Below are 27,036 nucleotides of genomic sequence, written 5' to 3'. Positions count from 1 at the left end.
AATCATTCGGTATTTCAGAGCCACACTGGTGGTATCAGTGGCAGTAATAATTAGCTACAATAATTAAAGTGACCACTTTTACTACAGACCAATGCTAAAGTCCACTTCTACCTGCACATGAAGTATTTTCTTTTCTTGGGGAGAGAATTGCCCTACTTCCATAAATATCAGAATAGGTTGTTAGCAGTTGACATTTGTAATGACAGCTACTACGTGGGAGCATCAGCAAGGTAGGTGTTATGCACACCTAGGTACTTTTCATGCTAACAGTACCACACATCTGATTTTCCTCCAATACCTTCGTCTCACATGGATGTCTACCAAAAAGGTCTTGCTTTCCTCAGACTTTAACTGTGAAAGCCAATGCATTAAAGAATCTCTTTGTCTAAGTGACACAGTAAATCTGCAGCAGTCAGGAATGGATGCCAGATCCTTGCTTTGACTATAAATACCACATTTCCTTCTAAATACTGTGCTTACTTTCATTATCATTTTGCAGGTCTATACTAAAATCAGCAGACAAAAAAAGAGTCAGCGTGTTCCAGTGAATTCTCATTATCGGTTTCCCTGACTGTAACAAAGAAAAAAAACACTTGTGTGCAAAGAAACCAAAACATTGTTTCTCGCACCGACACCCACGACAACACCTCAAGACATTCACCAGGTCCTGTTAAAGAGCTGAGTAACAATTTCAGCTGAGCTGCTTTACACTGAGCATTTTTTTTCTGCTTCAGCTAATTGCACTCTAGTAAAGTGGTAAAATGTGAATCACTTAGTAGGAAAATGGGCACCAGCTGCTATTGTCAGAGAATGGAGACACCAAAGAAAAGGAAAGTGACTGAATGAAGTGTCATGTCAGAAATCAACGGTGCAACGTGTGATTTGAGAAAACATGACTACTTTACAGAGACAGGGTGTCATTATGGCATCACAGTAATACGATGCTTTGACAACTGCTGGGTCTAACATATCATCATTGCATTAAGGTGCACTGGCTTAGTTGAAGGAAGGAAAAGAAAGGATTTCTTCTTTTAATAAGAAATCTGGTAGGGCCTGCTTGGTTAACCTAGTGGATGAAATTATTAATCGCAAAATATTGCTAATCTTGTCCTATGCATGCACAAACAAAACTGTTATTAGGCTCAAGGTCTTTAATAATCAACACACATGTACAACCATGTAGGAAGGAGTACCCGATGCAAAACAGAACAGCTGTGGTGGTTTGGTGGGGGTTTTTTTGTGGGGTGGGATGAGGAGTTGTTAAGAAATGCTGAATGTTTTGTTGCTTTTTGCAATTTCTTCTTTCTTTTATGTTTTCTTGAAACTTCCCCACTTCACCTTGGTGCAAAGCAAGCCAGTGACTCCTTCCAGAGCAGCTGTCAAAGCCAGTAGCAGCCGGAAGAGAAGGAGCAATGCTTGAAGCCATCATGTTGTTACCAGCAGTGGCCTGAGTTAGCTGATGACTGCTGACAGAGGATCCAGCTTCCCCAACAGTTGCTACTGCTCCGTATGCCATCTACCCAAGCTCTGCTAAAGCACTTCTGCACACAAAGCAGTGGAAGACTGCACTACTGTGTGCTCATTTTTAGCTCAACAAAACAAGCCAAACAAACCATTATCTCACACCCTTCAAGATCTGCACCACATCTGAGAGGCTGCACTTTGTTTTCTGTGCTGCTTTTAAAAAAACAAAATGTTCAAGTGGCTGACTTGGAACTACTACAGACCCTCCAAAATGAGGAGTTATTTAAACCTCCTCACCCACCACATATAAATATTCATTATTGCTTCCCGTTCTATTTCAAGTTGATTCCCCATGCTTCCTGGTTGATAAACTTTGTTAACAAGAAGGAAATGATCCTGAGATACCCCAATGTGTTGCAAATTATCACTGATGACAGCTCCTACATTTAAGGATTACATCTGATGCAACAATGCATACTAGTGTCATTTATCTTTAGCTCATTTCCTTGGATCTATTTCAACTGAGGGTGAACATCTTTTGTTTATAGCTCTAAATACTGTAAGTGAGCAACTGGCAAATCAATAAAACTGTTAGATGCATAATAATACTGTGTAATTACTTACATGATGTTTTGCATAATTAACTGTCTGAGGTGTTCCTTGATATAATGGATACTCAGAGTATGGAATAACCTATAAGCCTATAAAACACACCCTGTTTATACAAACAGAAATTATGTGTAAAACTCTCATTCTAATAGTCCAAATCAGGCTTTGGCACTATATGACAGAAAGCCTTCCTTTCCTGCCAAGTCTAAATCAATTCTTATGGCATTACTTCATAACTAACGTGATATTTCACTGATGATGACTATTACCCTGATTACTTGGAAGTAATGTAGTAATGGCAAAAATGCACTTAGATTAAACAAACTACTGCTATTTAATCAATATTATTGAGACAAACTAAGTGTTTTAATAAGTCTGTATAGATGCACTAATGCTGGTTTAATTAAATGTATCCTTAGACATACACAGGCTCTGCAGCATACAGATCCTATGGTTTGACAGGCTATAACATAACTCTTCTGAATTTAAAAGCTGAAGCACTAAGAGGCATCATAATATAAATATTTTCAAACTGAAAAATTATTATTCTTTACATCAGGTACTCTTTTAGGAACAAAAATGAGGAATAATACTCAAAGACCTCACACTTTTGAGCCAAAACACCAGATATCTGAAAAGGTGCCAGCCCTCAGTGGCACAGTTGTCCACTGTACCTAATACATGTCACTGTAACACACTGACACAAACAAACAAAACCTCTAACTGAAAGGCAAAAAATAAAAGCACATATAAAAACTGCACGAGTGACCTTAATATTTTCATGTGTTCTATGCAGAAAATATCCTATTAGTGTTATGTACTACTACTAGGCAGGCCATCACCAAAAAAAGTTTCCTGCAGAAAAGACTTGCCCATGTATATGGATGTCATGTCTTTTTTAAGTAGGAAAAGATACCTTTTTCAATATGCCTCATTAATGTAGTTTTCAAATACTTTAAAACCAAAAGAGGCAAATATTCAAGAGAAAGCAACACAGAGAGGTGAATAAACACTTCGAAACAAAATCATTCTACAATGCCTCAAACACAGAAGAAATTTATTAGGTTTTGTGTATATGTTATGGTCCTGATACAACTTAAACCTTGGGGAATACTTCAAATGCCTACTTAGTTTTTAGTCTGTCTAACATTTTTCTGCTGCATCTTTAACATTTTTAGAGCTAGAACATGGCTGCTGTTTGAAGTTACAATCCTGCCACTGTAATACTTTAAACTCACCTTCTCTCTTTTACTGACTTTTAGCCTAATTTTTTTTTTTTTTTTTTTTTTTTTTCTTACAGTACTTAACATCCCTGAAAAGAGCCAGCTCTGCAGCAAGAGGAGAGTTGAGATCTACACCAACTCACACCAGGAGAATTCCCATGCCCAGAAAGTTCCTATCAAAAAGGCTGTCATGTGATAATCAGAATGATGGCCAAGCCTCATCATATCTAAATCAGTAAACTGATCAGGAAGAGTAAGATTTTACTAGTCCAAATGCAGACAAACAATTCATGTCACATGCTGCAAGAGAGCAAAAACTCTAGTTAAGAAGTGTTTTTCTGTTATGGAGCATCATTCTACTTGTGGTTGTATTTCAGTGGTATCAGATGGAATCCACCTGATGTCTCCAGCCCCCAGAGGACATGGTAAAGGGTGAAGGAGTCAGCTATTAATTGTGAGGTTTCTTTTTACTAAGGGAAATCAGCTGAAAGAGCAAAAGAAAATGAAATGCTACATTCAGCTACTTCAAGAGATAAAAATAAAAAACTACAAAAATAAGTAAAGATTCATTCAAGAACATAACAGGCTTTCTAAAGAGGGATTATTTTGAAATGATTACAGCATCAAAAGCAGTTACGCGCACCAGTCAGAAAGCCAGTACTGCAGATCAGAGAGACATAGCTGTCATTCATCACTTTCCAAAAGGAAAAAGAAGACCAAAAAAATGCCTTCAGTCTCAAGAGAGAGTCAAAGTTTGCACCATGAGATTTTTTACATTTCTGGCAGCAATTTCTTTGCATGGCTGAAAGGCAGAGTGTAGGTGTGAGCACACCGTGTTCCTGTCCCCCCACCCAGCTCACTCACTGATTTTCTGCAGATTTATGGCAAAAGAATTATAATTTGCACGCCAGGCTCTGTTAAATTGGAGAACCGATTAGAGAGAACACACCAGAAATAGTATCAGAGAGTGAGCATCTTAGAAGACTCAGGACTAAAACTTATAAAGCAAGTGATCCTTCTCCCACCCCCTCACTCAGCTGGTTCCCAGGGTGCGCTGCCCTCCCAGACACATGCCACTGGATTTAAACACCCCCTACACATACATGTGCGCTCGCACACGCAACCAAGATGCTGCTTGGGGAGTGGGGAAATGACGTTTTCCTGCAATCAGTGTTTAAGTGAATGTTTGTCCCAGTGTGTTACACCACGCTGTCAGCAAGCAGCAGGGAGTCGTTGAGTTGTTACTACATTTGATTTGACTGCCAGTAGGAAGCTTTATTTCTACCAACTGTTAGTTGCCAGCTCTACGATCTTCTAGTTTGAGAGGGTTTTATTTTTATTTTTTTCTTTTAGATACAGTCGGGTTTTTTCTTTTCTTTCACTTTGAGGATTTTAGTGTATGGCAGAAGCATCTCCACATCTCCATGCCTCACAGCACTCCCTTCACTTGCACTTGCTGCCTTATACACAAAAAAGTAATTGTATTAAGGCAACCACAAGTCAATCCTGACACACATCAAGAAAGTGATTTTTGTATCTGGAACCTGAATGAGAGGAGCAAAGATGAGAATTTACATAAGCAAACTGAAACAGAGTAATTTTATTCTGATCTTTTCTGAAAAAATATGGGATTAGACTCTGAGGAATAGATATGGAGCGATAACCTAGGTACATTTTCCTTCCAAGGAGAGGGTTTGCTCTCCAGATCTTTGTATGTCTCCCAGAGTTTTCAGCAGGGCTTTTTGTATGCTTATTATTCACATATATCCTGAAAGGTTTCTGCTCTGTCAAACAAGATCCTATAACTTTAACAGTTGTTTACAATGTTGCCTCTTCCTACACAATAATGATGATTTTGATAATTAGGATCTAATTATAATGGATCTGACAACAACTTCCAACAACGAAAAGCATCTTTAGAAAAATGAAAGCATATGCGTGAATAGTGCAAGGAGGTAGGGTGGGGGAGAGAAATACATCCCTAAGAGACAGCCCGAGAATTCAGGCTGAATGGAAAAGTAATTAACACTAAAGAGCTAAAACTGTAATTAAAGAAAATTTCATTAAAGAGAGGCAGGTGATTCCACTTTCCTAAATATGACAAGGCGCTGTATAAAAATAAAATAGCAGCCAGTTTCAGTGAGTGGAGCAGGAAAGCCATGTCTTTAACCAGATCAAATTCTCGAAATTGGCTGTCAAGACGGGATTGTTGTGATTTATACCCGTCTATCAAGCGCATGAAAGAGAGAGACAGGAGAGGAAAAGAGGCAAGCTGCTGTCGCTTCCATTCGCAAAGCACCTTTAATTTCCACGGCACCATCTGTTACCAAATCTAATTCACATTCCCTCCTAATCTGGTTTAGTTCTGTAATACTAATTCTTCCACTACTCTTATGAACATCGCTCTCAAGAAAAAGCTTTGGTCCCAGGTTGGTAAAAAATTGAATATTATACAGTTTAGGTTCTGGTGACTTAACTGAAGCACGATGCCCATTAAAATGCACTCCTGGTAAAAGGATTTGTTTTCAGTCAGTGCAGAGATACAGAATTGTTCACATTTGAAAAAAGTCACGGGGGGAGGAGGGGAGAGAAAAAAAGGGGGGGGGAAATCACGGCTGATGATGGGAAACTAGGCTGTGGACATGAAAGCAGTGGTTGTCATAAAACACAATTGTTGTCAAGTTTAGTCACTTTCAGTACTGGCTATAAAATCACTTTGTCACGGTCTCATATTGAAAGCCTGAAACTGTATTTTTGATAAAGAAACTAAAAGGAGTGAGATGTAAGATTCTACAAGGGAGAAAACATCCCTTTCAAATTATGAGATGCAAATATCTGCAGGAAACCTAAAAGGTAGGGACAAAAATTGAAAATGGTTTAAAACAGTCTCTAGAGTGTCACGGTCTTACTTTTAGCTATCTTATGATGACAAAAATACCAATTACTTTTGCAGGACTCGAAAACCAAATAGGGGACCAGGCCTCTTCTGTGACTAAGTGTTCTCAGACAGCGATTCTCTCAGCTAAGGGGTCTAGAGTTGACTCAGGTTTCCTGGCTCCCACACAGAGCTCTCTGACCAGATCACTTGAAATCAATACACAAGCAAGGAAAAGGACCTATGCAAATATTTCTAATCATAACAGTACCATGTTATGGTAGTATTTATTAATAATGATCTTTAACTTACTGTTTTTTAACACCTTTCCAGAGAGTACCCCTATCTCACTCCTACAGATGCGCAAAAACCACAAAAAGGTGAACAGCTGTCTAACACTGCTCAACAGAGCAATATCAGGGTGTAGGAACCTTGTCATGGTTTGGGAGAATTCCAATCCAGTACATTTTGTTTATTTTCTATGGCTTTGATTAAAACATGCTTTGAAAGTTTGAGTATTTATGTCTGAGAAGGGAACTTGCCTTCCACCTCCAAAATGGGACCTTTGTTGTTTTGAAATATATAAGGAGTTTTTTTCCTAAATGGAAAACTTAATTAAATTTCCTCTTACTCCTAATTTAAAATGTTTATTTTTCTGTTAAATTAATCCAAATTTCTTTGTGTGAAGCCTTTCCAGACATAAAGCCTATGGCAAGAACAGAACTGTCCAGCACATAGGGTAATGTGTGAGCAATGTGTAGTTGTGAATAGCCCAAGGTTTTATGATTGCAGTGGGGATTTTTTTTTAAGGATTTGAAATTAAAGAAGCAGACAATACTAGGAAAAGAAATACTTTTATAAAGTATTTATCAAATACTTTACAAATACAATTTATCAGAATATCTTGTTTTCTACAAAATGCAAAAATGATTGCTAGTTTTTATTATATGAAAGAGGAATGCATAAAAAAATTCTAGTATTCTTCGCTTAAATAAATTTTTAACTGCTGTGAAACAGCTGTGAACAGACATGTCAGTTCTAAAGATAAATATGAATTCTAAAAAAGACTCCTCCTCCTCCAATATCACTGCTCGATTCTCAAAGTGCTTAAATTGTCTGGGTAATTTTATAAACGGTGTTGGGTGCAGCGTTCTGCTGTCTCTCGGGATGCAACAGTTGGGTTTGTTATTTTAATGGAAATAATAGCTAGAAAAACAAAATCAAATTTGTTCCAAATATAGCACATCTGCCATTCATTGTGGGTCAACACCTTGGGTACAGGGGAATAGACCCAGCAATTCTGAAGCTCTGCAAATTTATATCAGCTAATGGTGTTATTCCCTAACCCAGCCTGTGATTTCAAAGGGTCTAAGGTCCTGATACTCTTGATGCACAAGATGCAAGTGGATTACCATAACCTACTGCACTCAAAGAAAGCCACACTGACATGCAAGGACTTGGAGAAAACAGCAGTCTATTTATTTACTTGAACTAAAGCACTGGAGTGATATGAACCCTGTTAGCACAGAACATTTCTATTCCTACACCATGAAGCCCTGTAACAGTTTTAAGTGAAAACTGTAAGAAGACAAAAAAAACCTCTTCCACTGAACTCTACTTTTTCTTTGTTGAACTATCTTGACTCTGGAAGGACCAGAAATAGAAGCAGACTAAACAAATAGTTTAGTATGTTACTTGGGTGTGGTACTGATGACCAAATTCATCATATATTGAGATAAATCAGGGAATCCATAGAAGCAAAACCTATACAGCTTAAGTCTTTTCCAGTCAATCTTGGATTTTAAGGTGTGATTACAGATTTTTACAAAAAAAAAAAAAAATAAAAATAAACCTTTGGCTTTTCACAGTTTCCTGTTCTTCACATACTACTATGTGTAATTCAAACCTATCTATGCCACTGGGTTTACAGGCCAGAGATTTGCCTCTGGTATCTGCAGCAAAGGTCAGGAAGCAAAGGCTTTCAGTTTTAAAATGTTTGCATGACTGCGGAAGTTTCCAGGATAAGCTTCTCACAAAGTCCTGATATTGTTTTTACTCTCTTAACTTTTGCTTTTTCTTTGGTGGGAGTCACAGGGAGAAGAAGAAAGAAATTTAGCATATTCCAGAAAAATAATCTAAAGTAACAAATATGTACCTGCTCAATTATAACATGTAGTACAGGGATGCTGCTACTTGCAATTATAAAGCAACTATATCAATACACTGCAATCATTACATGCTTCACCTGTGGCCATCTCGTCTGGAAAATGTCCGTAAGAGGCTTGTCTAAGAAAAGCTTTACATGAACAGATCAGCATTAATTACTCCACATTGCATGCTGCAAATTTCAGCTGTATTTTAATGACATATTTGCTTCAGTTATTTCACCAGTATTAAGTCTAGATCAAATATTTATTTCTTGTACAGCTAAAAGTTCTGTTTAAGCTGACTGTCCTTGCGTAAGCAGTGAAAGGAAGATTCGCCTGAAGAAAGTGTGGCATTCCACCAGTAAATTCAAATAGACCGTATCTCATCCAGAGAAGTTTTGTGCCTCACCAGTTTCAGCTCAAGTTCAGGATGCTCATCAAACCAAGGATCAGCCCTGATCAGTTAACAGGATGGCATTAAATGATGATTTTACCAGACTGGGAGTCAGATTTTTTTCCCCATGATGGAACACAGAGATCTGGAATAAGAACCATTTCACTAAGCATCTGCTTAGAACATCCACCAAATCTGCTTCACTTCCTCCCCAGTTCTTTACACAGTAGAGGGTCTGACAGTAAATCTTTGTATTACTATCGCTTCATGGAATGAATAGCCTGTTGTTCTGAAAAATAAATTATGAGCAACCAAGATAACACCAATATACTCAAGACTTTAACTGCCCATATTTGGAAGCTTAATAAACTGAGGGTGCTTGTGGAGATCAGCATGAACACCTAAAAGAGGCCACTCTCATCTACCCCTGGACAGCTGCATCATTCTGTAAAATCCAAAACGGGACATCAGCTGAAACATCTGTCATAGGACAACAAATAATGATAGCCAAATGATGATGTGGGATTGGCTGACTGTACATTACACAGGCATGGTTATCCTACAGGTTGTATTAAATATGAGAGCCCGAGATTTATGTTATGGGTGATAAGGCCAAGAATGCTGTAAAAGTGAAAAAATATGGCAACCATATGCAGTACATCACTACCAGGATAATTATTTATATAAAAAGTTCCCATTCTTACACTTCCAACATGTAGGTATAAAATTCATGTATTCAAAGTAGACATAATAGTAACCTCTCAGCTTGTGGTGATGGATATGTTTTTAATCCAAATGACCACAGTATCCACTCTACCTGTCATACAAGGACACAAAAAATTGAATTTTCCTTTCATAATTCTTTAAGTTGTAAGGGAAAAACATGGAAGCATGATAAGTGGCTCATTCTGGTGGACAAATGGACAGGCAATAGTAAAATGTATGAATAAAAGGCACTGTTCCCGCACTAATACTATTTTCACCTGTTACACACTGCAATGCAGGCACAGGGAAGGTATTCCTTCCTCTGCCTTTTCAAGTATACCCCTAGATAATCTGAGTTATATTCCCTACAATATGAGACTGCAATAAAAAGACTTAAGGAGTGTATTACACTATTTAGCTCTCATTCGAAAGCAATTCTGCACAAAGTGGCACAAAAGCACTATTTCATGTACATCTTAACGACTTCAGGTTTGTGCCCACAAAGGCCCCCTATTCTTAAACTCTCTGCTACCAGGAAGGAGTATCCGACATGTCTATTTTAATTTTTTAAAATTCACTCAATCCCTTGCAGAAGTTTTATAAATCTATCAGATCCTTCCGATGCAGAAGGAAAACTACAGAGCCTGTTCCTGTATCCTCTACCTGCAACACACACAAACTCACACCACACATTTGCCACTAATCTTCCTCAGCCTGCATTTTTCCAGGGGTAAAAATGACAAAGAAATTTAACCAAGTTAATTTTAAGTGCTGAAAATGTAGGCAGACTGCTCAGTTATTTCATTTTAAAAGATCTTCATTTTCCCATCTGTGTTATGGCAATTTTATTACACATTCGGCAAATTTACAGTAACAAGATGTTCCCCTGACAAATTAATCACTTTCCAAGCATTTTATCATATAAATAAAATATCACCTCAAGAGAGAAAATCAGCTCAATCAGTTGATTTAACCCATCTTTCGGGGAACTCGTCTGAAACAGATTGAGCGCATTTTTTCCGAAGAGGGACTGCGCACACAGCCTCCTGCACTCCCAGCTCATATGGTGCGGCTTTTCCAGGAGAAAACGCTTCAGACTAGCTGATAGGATGCAAGATTCTCCCTGTAAGAACTACCTTCCAGCAATGACAGATCTCCACTGGGAACAAACAGAAATTCATAAAGAACTTGGTAAGGGTTTTGACTGAGAAATGACATTTTTCCCCTTAGATCACTGATAATAACTTCTGCAACATTTCTCTGGTGTTATTATTATCATAATGTAAGAGCAAAATATATACCCTGTTTTAATAATCTGCTCCAGTGTTTTAAGAATCTCACAGGCAAAACTACAACCAGTGTTGCAGCTGATGACATGATTCTTAACTCGACTTTTTAAAATTTCCCCAGTGCTCTCTAACCTCATTCAGGAAAGTAAATTTTGTTTTTTATGAAAATTAAGTGACTGGCAGCATTAGGAATGCAATATATGCACAGAAGAGAAGTGCCTTCAACTCAAGTTTTCCCAAACTAATCCTTAAAACAACTCAATGCCTTTTTGGAGACAATCTGTCACTAAAGTGATTCAACTCCTCTGCCATTTAACCTTTCTCCCTCTGCTGTGCTCTCCCAGATCTACCTTCATTCAGGGACTGCCAACAAGTATAAACAAGAACAAGGATGACAACTTCTGTTTATGTTAATAGAACCTTAGCCAGATGTGCTACTTTTTACCAGGAGTTAGTGGTATCAATTTTTTGTCCTTATGCCAATACTCTGAAGAAGTATGATAGTAAATCATCCTTTTGCTGAAAGAGGATACCAAGTCCTCTCCACCAAGTCAACAGATATAAAATCCTTACAACATGATTATACTCTCCGATGAGATATTGTAAATATCCTCTGCAACAAAGTTCTGGGTGCCAAAGACAAGAAGATTCGGGCATCTAGACAGGCTTCTCACCCCCTTTATTCCCTCCGCAAAATACTAACTTCACCTCCCCCAATACCAACATGTGAAAACTGCATATAATAACATGACTCACTCACAAGCAGCGTTACAGCAGCATTTATGGAATGCAATCAAATAGCAACATAAATGCTAAGGATTGCTATATAATTAATAATGCTGTAAATAGGTATATTAATACTACAAGGCCTCAATATTAAAAGCTGCAAGCTCTGTACAACTCTGAATGACTTGTGAGAATACAGAATTCCATATCTTACATGTAATCTTTTACATGCTGAAACATTCCTGGTTTAGGTACTTTTTTTAAAGAAAAATTACTCTCAGAGGTCATGAAACACAAGAAGGAATTTGAACATAGGTCAGAGCAACTTTAGGTCTTCATACACATGAAAACTTCAAGCAAACAAAACCTAGCAAAAATGGAAAAAAAAAAGAAGACAAACACAAGACAATTAATTATAGTACTTGTTAATTTTATTCTTTTCTATACTGGAAAAATGTAAGTATTTGTTTCACAAGATGCAAGTGAACCAGGCCAACTGGAAAGAGTTTATTATCCTTTAACCCCTTCCTTCAAGTACTTTGCCAGGAAATGTACTATCTACATCAAGTAACTTGGGCATGCAAGCTTTGCAGGATATAGTCCCAAAAGTTATTGTTTCATTAAGAAGGAGTTTCTTCATTTTCTGCTAGAAAAAAAATCCCACATTCTAAACATGAAATATGTGTCCTTGAGATACAGAACAGGAAAAAAATGCTTATTTGCAATGTTTAACAGAACTATATTTTTAAAAGACTTAGAGTACCTGGAACTCTAAGTCAATGGAAGGTATCTTGTTCTCAACCAGTACATACAAATCAAACATTTTTGATCTAAACTGAAAGCAGTTCTTTCTTTAAGCATGCAACGTGACGTTCAAACTGTGCTAAGTACAGGGAGAAGATACTACTTTCCCCTCACTTAACCCTTTTAAACAGAACAAAATTCAGTCAGTCTGAGTGGTAATCACTATCTTGAATTCAGTATCCTGCCAGATCACTGACAATCCAGCTAGCAGTGCAGGCACTGTGGAAGCAAATGAATTTGACTCCATGCAGTAAAGACACAACTGATTTAAAGATTCAGCTCACCTGGTTACAGAATCTGGTCAGCATTTTAGAAAAACTTCTGCTTTGTTCAAACCAATGGGGTTAGTAAATTACATTTTAGATATAAGATGGATATGCAAACTGACTCAGATACTTTAAAATCATCTTCAGGATGTCCATTTTTGCAAACAACACCTCTTCAATCTGAGAAAGATACAGGACACTGGATCTTTTAATTTGAAAGATGACAAAGTGGATTATTGGTTAGTTACATGTGCCAGTAGGGTGATCCATTACTATAGACGCTCTACTGCGAGTACACACAATGTCTCCTTAATAGTAGTTAGAGCCTTATTGGCTTAAAAAAAAACGTAAAAAGGGTTTTGCATGTGAACTGAACTTAATAGGTTTGACATGGACTAACCTTAAAGAATCCAATCCACTCAAATCCCTTTGAAGGCTGCAGCTGAATTTCATGCAAACCTTAGAGAAGTAGCCAGGCTGCTGGGATTTCAAGATGCCGTGTCCCTTTCTTCTGCAGATCTAAACCCAGGCAAAACAATGACACAAAACCCTCCCACAATTTCAAGGATTCCTCTTAAGATGATCCTGGTTTTGTTCTTTGGCCCAGGGATGTGTGACATTTAAAATTCGAAAGCATGAAGAATCTGACATCAGGAAACATGCTGAAGTAGGAAGCCAAATATTTTTTTTTTCTTTTTTTTTTTTTTACACAGCACTGGACTAATGCTTCAAACATTTAAAAATAAAAATTTGACATGGCACGACTATTATTAAAATGCTTAGAACAGAAGGATGGAGATGAACTTTTATGCTCAATGCACTAATGATTTTTTCTTTTCTAAAGATAATTCAATTTTAGAAATAAATAATCCACCATGGTCTAAATCTTCTGGTGGTCATTTTGAAACTTAAGCAAGCAACTTGAAAATAAACCCATTTTTTTAAGGCCACTCTAACTATGAAATTATGTTTTCTTACATAATTCCTCACATTTGTTTTAATTTCCATTATAATATTTTAACAGATTTAAGTGGTCTATGTATATTTATGCAGGCAGAAGAGCAGATATAGATTTATCTGTGTAACAATATATACACACTGACAACTGGAAAATTATTTGTTTGATGACTGGATTTAATCTTCACCTGATAAACATGAGAGAATAAGAAAAAGGAGAAGCATTTGTCAACTGCTTTTCCTCTTAGAATAAAGTACAGATGACTACAAATGTAACTATACCCAAATCAAAACCACATAGTGTGTATAAAGCACTGACTATGCAAAGCAGTTATAAATTCTTGGTTCACAAAGGGCACAGAAAGCCCTTAAAGGAAATATTTTATTTCTGCTAAATTAATACCTAAAAGCATTACATTTCATCAGTTTCACTTAGGTTTAAAGTCCCCAAAGATTCTCCTCCTGAAGCTGGCTATATTTTATGTGCAAACCGGGCTGAGAGCTATCTAAATCTAGATAAAACTCATTGGCTTGTAATCTTCACAATGATCTATACATCTAAATCTATATGCAAATCAAACGCTCTCATGCATTAACACATTCCAAAGCATCTAGGAGTAAGAGAGTGCTTTCTCCCCCTCACAACTCCCCTCCTTTGCTGCTCTCCCCCCTCTTTATTTACACTAGCTACCTAAATAATTCACACTGCCTTCTTTTCAGGCTGAATGTTGCTCTGCCGAAGCCCGCAATGAGCTATTGCAGTAAGCAGATGGACACATGAATGCAGCAGGTGGGACAGATGGCAGCCCGCCCTGTCTGACGCTGGCTGCCTCAGCCTGGGCTGCCTTTTCCTTCCAGGTACATTATCATCAGTGTAGCAGAAAGCAGCACGCACAGGGAAAAAACCCTTTACATACAATACTGTGGGAACTAGTTAAATAAATGACCAGATGCTTCTTTGCTATCTTAACCAAAATGTAATTTATTTAAGAGTGTGTAAGGCACATTTCCCCTCTCTCTCCCCTTAAAGGAGAAAAGTCCATCTCTATTCTCCAGCAAGCCCCTGAGTCCTGTATATAAAACAAAACAGGCCTGAAATCTTAGCAAGATCTGAAACTTGTGACTTCATAAAAATTTTGATTCTCCTTTAGTCTTCAAATACTTCTACTATTTCATAGGTAACTGGTCTCATTTTTAAATATATAAATCTATATATCTTCTAGCACATTGGTTACAGTTTTTAGATGAAGTCTTAATACCTAGAATATCTACAGTGAAAAGCCTCAGTTTCCATCATGGGTTATGTCCCTTGACTGAACGACTTCTACCTATCTTAAGAGATATATAGAACTACTACATTTATTACAAAATATTTGGCACTGCTAGGGAAAATGCAAACAAAAGCTAAGGCAGTAGGTCTGTCTTTGACAGCAAAAATTAACAATTTCATGTGATGCTTTCCTCTATGGAACACTGAGCAAAACACACTGAAGAAGACACCCAAAATTAGAATACATGATTTGAACAAGAATATAAATGAAAAAGAAAGAAATCTGGTGACACATCTGGCAGTTTGACTGGCACCAGTATCACTGTACCACAGAAGTTGCCCTTTTTATACAAAATGTACTGTATAATGTACAAATAAGCAGAAGCAATTAACTTCATTTTCTTTTTCAAATCAGCAGGCAACTGATACAGCATATTAAAGGGACCATTTTAAAAAATCATATTGCAAAGAAGTATTAAATGTAAGCAGTCAGATGCTCTGTGCAATCCTGTACTATCCAGATTTGTCTCTCCAATGTCTTTACCCACCTCCTGTGCTATGTCAACACCAGCAGCCTGTTGTTCCCTGGTCTCTCTTCCTTCCACAGTGCTTTTCCCTCTATCTCCTCCTCATTTTCACCTTCTCTGAGCTGACACAGATGAAACCACCCATCTCTCCCTCAAACACCAGGGAGATTTCTGATGATCTACAATAAAACAACGCATACTTCCTTGCTAGCCTTTCTTGGTGCGCTTAAATTGAAGATACACAGATTTTATGCAACTATATATGCACACATCGAGAGTATGGTTGTACCTGCCACATTAGAAAAGTATATTGTGCCCTTTTCTGCAACTTTCATGAATTTCTTGTATTTGTAGTCAGCAAAGTCCTTGAATAGGAATCACCTACGTATTTACACCCTGTACACCAAACACAGTAGTACGACAGGGGTCTCTACACTTCCTTAATATTGATATTAAGTATTAGCTGGGTACATTGTATGGAATTGATTTGCAATTACACTCAAATACTGTCAAAAAATCATTTTGGTGGGGTTTTTTTGGTTGTGATTTTTTTTTTTTTTTTTTTTTTAGTCAGAATCAGCAATTCCACGATGTTGAAGGCAAGAGAAAAAGTGTAAGTTGAGACATGTCCTGTGTGATATTCGGTTTCCCTAAGCATACTGGTATAACTGGAAAGAGAAACTGACTGTAAATAAACCTGCATGGGTAAATGAGAACTGGTCCAAACTGGCAAAGGAAACCTGAAACAAACAAGAACTTATCTCTTCAGGGATTTAAACATACTCATTAGGGACTCAAATAATAATAAACATAATAATACAGCATCTAGTTTCATCTGGTCCAGGGAGAAGACATAGCAGCACTATCAAAAAGTCTATTCTTGTTTATTTCTGACCTGGCAGAAGCCAGAAATTACAGAAAACCTCAAGGGACAGACTGCTTTCATGGGATACCCAGACTGATTCTAAGGCCAAAGAGGTTAAGCACTTAGGATAAACTTTGGATAAGCAGCACAACTTCTGTATGCTTATATGTCCTAACTGAAAATCCTGAACTTCAAGGTTTTATATTACCACCTCTGAAGAAACAAAAAAAGCAAAAGAAAAAAAAAAAAAAAAACAGAGAGCAGAAAAAAATAAAAAGGTCAAAAAACCCAGGGATCATACATGTAAACTCATAAACATATGCAAGAGATTTTGGGACCAGCAAATTCTGGAAATGGTGAACTATGTACTACCAGCTACAGAAAAGCATTTTGAGCTATAGTAACCAGTTTACAACATCACAGAGAGCCAGTAAAAACAGTGCACTTTACAAATGCTATCACACAAGTCATGATTTCACCACAATGATATAAACTGTTTTCTCTACAACACCAGATAAACAGAACTCTGAACATGCAGGAAAATCCTCCTTAAAAATAAACCTCTGAGCCACCACCAGGTTGCCACAACAGTAACATGTACATTATTGGAGCAGCAAGCCCAGAACCACACTAGGATTCAAAATGTGTATTATGTTGGCAAGCTTGTTTCACTACTGATAATGAATTAATACATTGGAAAATTAGGATTTCTCAATACTTCTGTTTTCATTATCAAAACTCATTGTTGAAACAATCATGTATATTCTTAGCAGCACTGAAACTGTGTACTTAACTCTGTGTGTGGGGGAAATGCAAGAAGAAAGAATGAAATAATTATTTTTACACGGTTTTAGGTATATTTTCATGGAGTAGGTATTACAGCAATTGCTTTTAAATGATGGATTTAAATCCACTAATTAATAAGGCAAAGTGACTACTTCAGGTATTTTAGAAAATAGATTAATTTTTGACTATTTTCTGCTCTCAAACAAACCTACTCAATTCACTTCAGATTTAAGCTCTGAATGCAATATTCCTGCTTGGGTAATGCTTGCCATTGCCTTGTGGTCAACATGCATAAGCAAAGCTCTCATCCTATCCCAATGTTTCCCCTCAAAAATCAGACCTGTACCTCTCTAAAGAGGTGTATAGGAATGTCCTGAAGCACAAGAAGTTGAGTTGCAGAGTTGTCTGTGAAGACATGATCTGGACCCTACAAAAGTAGCTATGGTTCAAAAAAGCATTTCAGAATAAAAAAGACCAAAGCAAACAAACAAACAAAAAAACCCCATATGGGTAAATATATGTCTATAGCCTGGCAACTTGCAAGCAATTAGGGTGATGAAAGGAGACTGACTGAATGATTAAAAAAACTTCATTTTGCTCTCTGAGAAAAGTAATTGTCAATCTCAATCCCGTAAGTACATCATAGGAAAGAAGACATAATTATACTTAAACTGGACTTGATATAAATACCATGAAGTTGATTTTCAAAAGGATCAGATTTTCCTCCGAGCTCTGCAAACAGATCTGATGATTTTCCTTAAGGTTGAGTTTGCAGAACTTAAAAAAATGCTTACTAGTTCAGGAAAAATTAGTTGTGTTTTTTGTGGGTTAGTGTTTTGGTTCTGGAGGGGCTTGGCATTGAGAGTTTGAGGTTTTTTTATTTTGTTAGAGGTGTTTTTGCTGTGGGTTTTTTGGATTTGGATTTTTTTGTTGTTGTTGTTTTGCTTTTCTTTTGTTGTCTTCTTATTTTTCAAATGAAACTATGTATATAGTGTAAATGCAGCTTGATAGATTCCAATCTCTTCTCAAATCTGTTCCAGGAATAATGGGAAAGAAAAAAATACTTATAGAGCATAAATGAAGGCAGATGTTGATGTTGAATGTAATGGATATAATAAATGCATGGTTTTAGCAGCTCCCAAATATGCAAACACAAAGGAATGGAAAAGCTGCCTTTTAAAAGGAAAGGTGTACAGAAGAAAGAAGAAAACATTAAACCCTAAATTGCAAAGGTGTAATTTACAAAAGACAGTAAAATCTACCTCCTCCTTTATGTCAATGACTCAGAAAGCTTAAACACTGAATGCTGACATTCCATCCTCCCATTCCTCTGCTTCAGTTTTGAAGCACTAACTTTGAACACCTTGACATTTACCTCTCTCCCTTTGCTTTAACAGTAACAGAGGTTCACTCTTAAAGGAGGAAAAAGTGTCTTTAAAAATCTCAAATGCATAGTAATTCTTGCACTTATTCCTTTGCAGCTGAGCAGAGCCATTTACATAGTCCACTAAACACTGTTTAGTAAACACGACAAGAGTGCTTCTAATCTTACTGCCCTTGTAAAACCAAGACAGGGGTTCTGTTTTTAGTGCACACTCTGGTTCAGCATTAATCCTGTTTTATGTTGTTCACACCTGCTGCCGACTAGCAGCCTGCTGATGGGTTGTGGTTTGTGCCGCTCCCAGACAATCCTCACCAGCTCCAACAAAAAACTTATCACTAAAGTGGAAACAAGAACCCAGCTGCTGTGCAAAAACTGTAAAAGGCAAGAAAGATCCAATATTCCTGCTTCCTTTTCCTTACTCCACTAATCCCAACTGCTCAAATTTAAAACCAATGTTCAAGTGCACATGCTTACATTTAGACCTCATGCCTAACTTTTCTAGTTCTTCTCCAGACAGCAAATCTTAGAGACAAATGTCATGGACACAACCTTTATAAATATATGCTGTGTAACTCACCTTTTCCTTTGTGCCTAATGAAATAATAGAATTTGCTCTAACAGAATGCTGATAATGCATCCTTTTGTGAACCTTTACAGGAACAGGCTTTTGCAGATTCAAAAAAAAAAAAAAAAAAAATAATCCCAAAAACTCCCTTCAACATATTTTCACATGAAATTCAAGATGTTACTGTTGTAGAAATCAGGTTTTGTTTTTTAATCCCAGCACTAATCTACACACAAGAATTTAAAAAATAAAAAAGGCCATAAAGTCACACCTATGGCTTCATTTGTAGAGAAAATGGAATGCTTTATCCAAGACAAAAATGTGATCTGTGATTAAAGGAACAGGTCTGAAATTACAAAGCACTTATAGCCAATGTGAATAAGAAACTCAAGGGAAGCAAACCAAATGAAAACAGAAATCTTTTGTTTGGTGAACACATGGAATCAAAATGTGCATTGAGATCAGGGACAAGAAATCATGTGCAAATTTACCAACTCAGATATTGAGATGAAGGCTCTGTTATCTACAACAAAGACTAGAAAAGTCTGCAAAATGGACGGCAGTACACCGTCCACGGTACTTTCACACCCACTTCATGGTACTCTTTACATGACTAAAATAACATAAACAAGCATCAGAATATTTGGAGAACAAACTCTCTCCTCTATCCTGTTATGCCATCTTGGCCTATTTCTTTCTACAAGGAGAAAAATGCTTTCTGTCCAAAAGCCAAGTTCCTATATCTCTTAAACACTACACAAAGCTTTTCATAAACAAAATGTTGGTTGGAGGCCAGACAAAGCAATTCTCCATCCATTAAAATTTATTTTATATCCCATAGGCAAAGGCACACTGAATGACCCTTGGTGATTTCTGAATTCTGCATAGGAACACCAAGGTGTTTCAGCACATATATAAAAAGGTGACATGCATCAAGCAGACAGATGCATTCCACGTTGCAGCTTTACATCCCAAATTCATCACAAGAAACAAACCAAGATAAATCAATCTTTATGTAAATTCAGCATTTCAACCTCTCTTGCAATTCAGATGCAAAACCAAGAAAAAAGGGGTCAGTCTCACTTTGTCTTACCATCTCCACCTGAAGGATTTTTACCTCCTCTTTAGGCAAGCCAAGGCTGAAGATATGGGCATAATGCCAACACTGCTTTTAAGCTCACACAGAAAATATTATGGGGTAATCTTAGTATTTCCTGGTCACACTCCCTTAGGCAACTCTATACTGGTGTAAATGTCACATCCTGGCAGTGAGTCCTTGGACACAGGCTCCACTTCTTGATTGATTGATTTTAAAATACTACCAAATTATTCATTTTTTTAAAATCCATTATAGAGACTGATCCAAAACCTGCTAAAATGAATGGCATTCTTTCCATTTAGTCTTGAATCAGTCCACTATCAGTAGAAGCTAAAGATTTCTTCAAGCAGATGCAAGCAAGACCTTTGCAGCAGGGTGTCCTTATCTTGGAAAATCTCTCCTAACTTACCTAACAATGGTACAAAAGCCCCACATTAATTTTGTCAAACAGCTGCATCTGCAGTATTCCTGTTCCAGCATTACCTAATGCACAAGTATTACACCTTTTTTAAAATTAGCAGCGGCGGGGGAGGAAAAAGGCAGGGGGGGTCTGAGGGGAAGAATCCCCACCCCAGTCATCCATCAAGTGTACATCCAGGCCAATGCTCCCGAGATATCTAATATATGCTAAAGAGATACAAAAAGACATAAAAAGCTTTCAGAAATAAAAGTGCTTCAGAAGCTATATTTTAATATTGCCAAGTAGGGTTTTTTGCCAGATTATGAAGTTGACTTAAATGCCAGGATACCTCATTTCAGAGGCGGTGGCAGCAGCTTACATATTGCCTGTATTTGTGGCTGAAGTGTATTGCTGATTCCAAAGATAGACTATCATCGTCTGTGGGGGAGAATATAAAAAAATAAATAAATAAAAATTGGCATTCCCTACCAACTTTGCTACCTGCTGCCTTGAAGCACTCTTTTCAAGTGCAGCCTCCGCAGGAAAAAAAAGAAAAAAAGTTAAGACTACTTTATTTTGATTATAGTGCTTTCCCCAGGCAGGAATTTTTATTTCAGTTAGAATCTTTAAACCATTACATTTTCAGTGATGCATTTTTATATTTACAGTTGACATCTTCATAGAAGAATGAAACCTTTGAGCAACAGCTCTAAAGCATGAAGGTTGCCTGCAGTAAGTACTTAAATTATTTTACACCCAAATGGAGCCAGTTGTTTTTAGCTAAAATTTAATAAACCTTAAATCGATGACCTTTCTTTTACTGAAAGCTTGCACTTGGGAAAACTAACTTTCCTAAGAAACATATTTTGGTGAATAAATGCCAAACAAAGGGCTATTTAAAGCTGAACATTGTCTCAATTTATAGCTTGTGAACATTCAGTTCCTAAATTTCTGACTGCTATCTAACGTATAGAACAGTGGAGCTTTGGTTTAATCACATATCATTGATCTCAAAGTGTCACAGTGATCTCATTGACAGTAATCAATAATAATCCAAAATCAATCAAATATGCTCTTGCACTATCATCCGTCAAATCTGAATATCCCAGAATTAATTGTAGGCATGAGAAAGAAAAAGAACTTAGAATTAAAAAAAAAAAAAAAGCATACAAAAATACAAATCAGAACACTTTGAGAAAATAATAGTGCATCTGAGCATGCTTCATGCCTGCTGGGGAAAGTTAATGATGAATCATACCTTGCCTTCCAAGCAAATACTCTGAAACACATTCTTTTTCAAATATGGAAATACACAGCAACTGAAGGCAGCGGACACATGAGTAAATGATCAAGCATTATTTTATGAGCAGCCTTGTTACCTGCCAAATATTAAATGTGTTGCCAGTACTTTACAAACAGCACAAGTATGTTACACTATGAAGAACTGCACATTTTAAGTTAGCCACTGCACTTCACAAAGCAAGAAAGGATAAAATTGCTGCATTTCTGTACCAAAAGCATTAATAGATGTAGCCACTTCTCAAAAGAGCTGTTATTGTTGCCGAGGACTCCTCTCTCAACACATTCACCTGTAATTTTGTCAAGGTAATAAATCCTTCCATTCATTACAGCACACTCAAAAGCACCCAGCTATCTAATTTACATGGAAAAAAGGCCCAAAGTGTCTAAAACATTTACTTTTGCTAATGTAAAAGTGCTGGCATTTTACTTCATTCCTGATAAGCCGGTGCCAATGGATGTGATTATTCTTTTCTTATTCAAAGCATATCAGTAGTTCAAAAGCACTCTCAATCTTATCAGGTGTATGAACAGCACAGTTACTGAAAACAGTTTGTACTGCTCCTCTCTCTTTCTGCCAGGCTATCAGATAAACCCAACTAACTAACTGTATTTACACACAATCAAACATAAGCTGTGTCTTCAGCACACTGTAGCCTGTTTCTGGCACATCACAGGTTTTCTGCTTGACATTAGTTGTAACTAAACCAGCAGCAGTGAATTAGCTTACAACAAAAATACAGTCACTCCATAGCACTTAACACAAAAGGGACATAGGGAGGGAAAAAATGAGAAAAATTTTGTGAAGAATGATCACTTCCATCTCAGTATTTCACAGGTACTACTTGGAAAACAGCATGGAAGCAATAGGTTTCAAATGCATTCAAAACAGATCTGACACAGGCCTTGCCAGTAGAAAAAAATAATTTCTATTTGCTTTTTTGTTTTTTTCTGTTCTCCTGTCCTCCAAGAACTGCCTCTGATTTGCAAAGGGTGAAAGAAAATGAAAGAAAGAAAGGAAAATGGTTACAGTGTCTGAAGGCAAGTAAAGTACCTTTACTGGTTTTGTTCAGAATAAGACAGTGATTTCTCATGACCACCCACCACAAAAACAACACAAAAAATCCCCTACTCTCCCCCAGACAAGCCTCTCGGTAACTTTCCTTTTCGTTCAGTGTCTCAGATACAGAATTTTTAGTGCAAACTCCTGAGGAATAATAGCAGACCAACTACTTCAGAAGAGCCATCGATGGCTTTGAAGATTTCACCTGCCATAGGAAACAGGCACAGCATCCCCTTCATTCTCCTCATGGTGACAGGGTATTCCTGGGATGACTGCAACATTTGAAGAGTTAACGTTAACCTGGCTGTGCGCTCTCAGCTCGCTAAATGAAAACTTCTGGAAGCTGGGAGAAATCCTGAGTTTCAGCTCTTTGATTAATTACAGCCTCCCTTGGAAGCTGGAGCTCCAGCTCCTGCGCAGAGGCTCCTTCCCAGCGCCCCCTCCCAGTGACAGCTTCTCCCCGAGTACCTCTGATGGAGCAGCAAAGGGCAGCCCTGTGCCACCACCTGAGCCCATCCCGTGCCTCTGCCTGGACTCCCGGCGCAGAACCAGCCATCCTCGAGATTTGTGGGAGAACAATGAGCCGAATTAAGCCAAGTGTGCAGCGCCGCGTAATGCGGGCGATTGTTGTTTCTCCATCTGTGACAGCGGGGCCTGGTGATTGATGGGACAGGTGTCATTCATACCAATGTCAGCCACCCGCCGTGGCCGCTCTGCGCCCTTCGTATTGCCCAGCACCAACTGGGCCAGAGTGACTCCTGCCAGGAGAGTGATGGGGTGTCCCTGGATGTCGCTCGGCTACAGGGAACCCCAGTGTCACCCCTTTAATGCTGAGGGGAACAGTTGGTTGCAGACGTGGCATTTCACGCCACTTCGGAACACCTCTTCTGTCCCACCACGGTGGCGGCTGCTATGAGAACATTGCCAGGGAATACTTTCCCTGATGGGAAAGTGAATACAATTCAGTAGAGAAAAATTTGCATTCACAGAGCATCAAACTACCATGGTAAGGGGTGAAAAAAAAAATCCACTTTTTGATGTAAGAATTTTACCATTCTTCAAAGATAATTTTGCTAGCAATATATGGGCATTTGCTTTGGAAACGCGCTCTAAATCTACTTTAGATGGCAGGTGAGTTTTAGCAGTTTTTTAAACTAGATGCTTTTCCTTTCTTTTTCCCTTAAAAGTGAAAAAAAAATTGCACAGGAGAAAGCCTCACAGACTTGCTGAAATCAATCCCTCTGAAAACTATTTTAGCATTATACTTGCCAATTGAGTATATCACAGTCCACATAAAGCAATAAAATATCAACTTAAACATAAAGTGACACTGGCATTCATCCTTCAAAAAGACAGGAAACAAATCCTACAGCCAATTTGAAAACTGAAAAAAAAGTATTTAAAAGAAAATAAAGAATACATAGAAAACTGCTTGATTCTTTCTCTTACATTTTCAATATATGGAAAACTATACAAACTGCCAGTAGTACTCTGCAAAGCATATATAAAAGACTATGATTTCAACTTCTTGGTTAACTACTGTTTTTACTAGATTTTCCTGTTTTGTATTTCCCTAAAAATATTCATGTGTGAGATTGAAAGAAGTGTTTCTTCCAAAAACAGCTCTAGAAACAAACCCAGAAACAGAGGGAAAGGGGGGAAACAGCAGCAATACCACAGGTAAGAATGGATTGAATAAAACAAGTCACCTTCTCTCCACCCATCCTGGCACCTTTATATGGGAAGGAATTTCCAAAATGCTTAGGAACAAGGTAGCAGTACATTTTAGATATTACTTTTTCATTTCACTCACCAGCATCTCTACATCTACAGGACTTTAAATTGTTTCATATCTAGCTGGTTTGGGGGGCCGGGGGGTGTGTGTGCACACACAGCTGGCTTAAAATTTTTTAATTAGATATTTAGGGGTTTCAAATTTTTGTTTCTTTTTTTTTGTTTGTTTAGAGGTGGGTTTTTTTTCTGAGGCCATTGAAAACAAGCAACAGCAACTCCACATCATCTTCTCATTCTAACTTGCCAAAGCCATCAATCTCTGATCACACCTATTAGAATCTCACTGTAGCCAACGCTACATTTTGCGACAGCTTGACCAGTTGTTTAAGGAAAGAGTGTGTGATGGAGCAAAGCTAAATCGACACATCTGTGATACTTCTGACACCCCTCAGCATGGCTAATATTAATTTGTTTTCTTTGGCTAGGTAAGTGCTGCCAAAACACATTACATATGGTATGTAGTTCCAATCAAAATGATGAAAAGGAGATGCGTGGGGCTTTTTTTTGACTTACAGCAACATGAAAACACACAGCGTGCTAAGAGACATCTACATGAAGCTACAGAGTAATAACTTGAAAAACCTCTAATCACTGTATCTTAAAGTTTGGTTTCAGAATACAACCCTTTAAGAGAATCCGCCCTCCCATATAAAGACAGCAGCTCAAAGCTGCAAAGAGTTTTTACTCAGGAAAAGAGAATATAATTTTCGTTGTATGATGAAACGATATATTTAGACTATTCTCGTGTGCATGGGGTAACTAATCATATTTCAGCAGGTTATCATATAAATAAATGTGCACAATTCTGTGTAAGGATATTATAAATGGCTTGATTAGACCGAGGACAAGACCTTCTATTTCATACACCCCACTATACTAACTTACCACAGTGTATGGTGATCCTCCTCCAATTTCATACTTAAGGTTCTGTATTAGTGTCACAAAATATTAAGTTTTGTGGGTGTTTTTTTTTGTTTGTTTTGCTTTGTCTTTTAAATAATTTTGATCTAAAAAAGAAAATTTCACCTAGATGACATAAAAATTCAGGCTGGTGATCCACAGTAAGAATAAGACATTCAGCGGTACAGAAAAGCAGCATATGCTTGTGTTATACTCTGTAAAAGTACTTCTATCACTCTTACATTCATTAGGCTGCTAATAGACATTTTCCTAGCAAGTATAAGAAGCTGAAGTGAAAAAATAAATTTTATTTCAATTTTAAAAGAAATGGGTAATGATACTCTGATTAAAAAGCTATGCTACTTAAAAGAGGAAAATAATTGGAAATTAGATAAGATTCTCTTTGATGCAAACCTGCTATCTTAAGGAACAGCAAAGAGAAAAGCTCTTCTTTGTTTGAAGGAAATACAAATTAATTGAAAAACATTACCAGCATTATGTAAACAAACCCAAGAGATTTAAAGCTTTTGTAACACAGAAAATGCATAAATTGTTTCATAAGGCACAGAAGTCAAAAGGCAATATCCTATACAAGCTACTCTCCAAAGTGCTACTGAAAAAGCAATACCAAGTCCTTTAAAGAATAATTAAGCAACACTATCTGATATAGCAGTATACAAATTCAGTTTAATATTTTTCTTTAATGTTTCATAATATTTTTACTTCTAGATAACAGAACCATAACAAAAGAAGAAAACAAAAACCCCATAACTATAGGACTTTTTGAGAGGACTAAGGAGCATTAAAACTGTTGTATTTTATTTTTTTTTCTGAGGATATCATGGTGTATGCTAACAACCATATGCAGGAGGCTTCCCCCCCCCAAAAATAATTCTATTCTTTAGATGTAAATATAACTGTGTCCAAGGACATATTTAGTTGAAAAAATAAATCTCTGTTTGACAGCCAAAACTTACAGAAATGTGAAAAAATATTAGACTTCTCATTTACTTGGAAGAGAAAAAAATTATGAAAAAATACAGCATTCTTTTAAAAGCAAAACTATGAGTACAATTCAAAACCTGCTAGATTACATGGATAACCTGATACAAAATGAGGCTCAAATACTTTACATTGCTGGCCAGCTCTCTTCTCATGGATAAGAAAAAAACCACATAAAACCACATAAAGGCAGCTGCTTTTTCACAAGCAACTGCACAGAGGGAAGTTATATAGCTCTGCATATATATGTACTTACTGTGTATACGTCTGTGGCTAACACACAACAATAGATGTACATTGCCAAAACTGCATAAGGGATACGCTATACACCTGGAACACACATAGAGGCACGGATATAAACGTGTTTGAACAGAAAACTTGCTGTGCACAGGCAGAAGATTTAACACAAAATGCAAATATACAAAACAAAACCCCATATGTACATGCTGCTACAGATATGACTGTGCATGTATGACTCCCTAAACCAAGCCTAAAAGACGATACACGAAATGTAAAAGAACGTGTAATAAGTGGAGTGTCAAGCTGCAGCGACTGTTGGTGTCATCCCTGCACTATCAAACATACATATGAGTATGATTGGAGACAGAGAGGCTAAATATTTC

General features: G+C 37.3%; 1 protein-coding gene across 5 annotated transcripts in view; it reads right to left on the bottom strand.

The window, feature by feature from the left end:
* Positions 1-27,036, bottom strand: part of ESRRG (estrogen related receptor gamma) — a 225,359-nt gene that overhangs the window by 127,156 nt on the left and 71,167 nt on the right. Inside the window, exon 1 of one of the 5 annotated variants that reach the window (XM_053974140.1) lies at positions 26,670-26,730. The exons of the other annotated variants lie outside the window; for them this stretch is intronic. The gene's annotated coding sequence lies outside the window, so the exon portion shown is untranslated. Of the gene's footprint in view, positions 1-26,669; positions 26,731-27,036 lie in introns of those variants that run through there. 5 annotated transcript variants of the gene reach the window in all.

The sequence above is a fragment of the Vidua macroura genome, chromosome 3 (assembly GCF_024509145.1).
Source record: "Vidua macroura isolate BioBank_ID:100142 chromosome 3, ASM2450914v1, whole genome shotgun sequence".
Lineage (NCBI taxonomy): Eukaryota > Metazoa > Chordata > Aves > Passeriformes > Viduidae > Vidua > Vidua macroura.
This window is presented reverse-complemented; position numbering and strand designations above follow the sequence as displayed.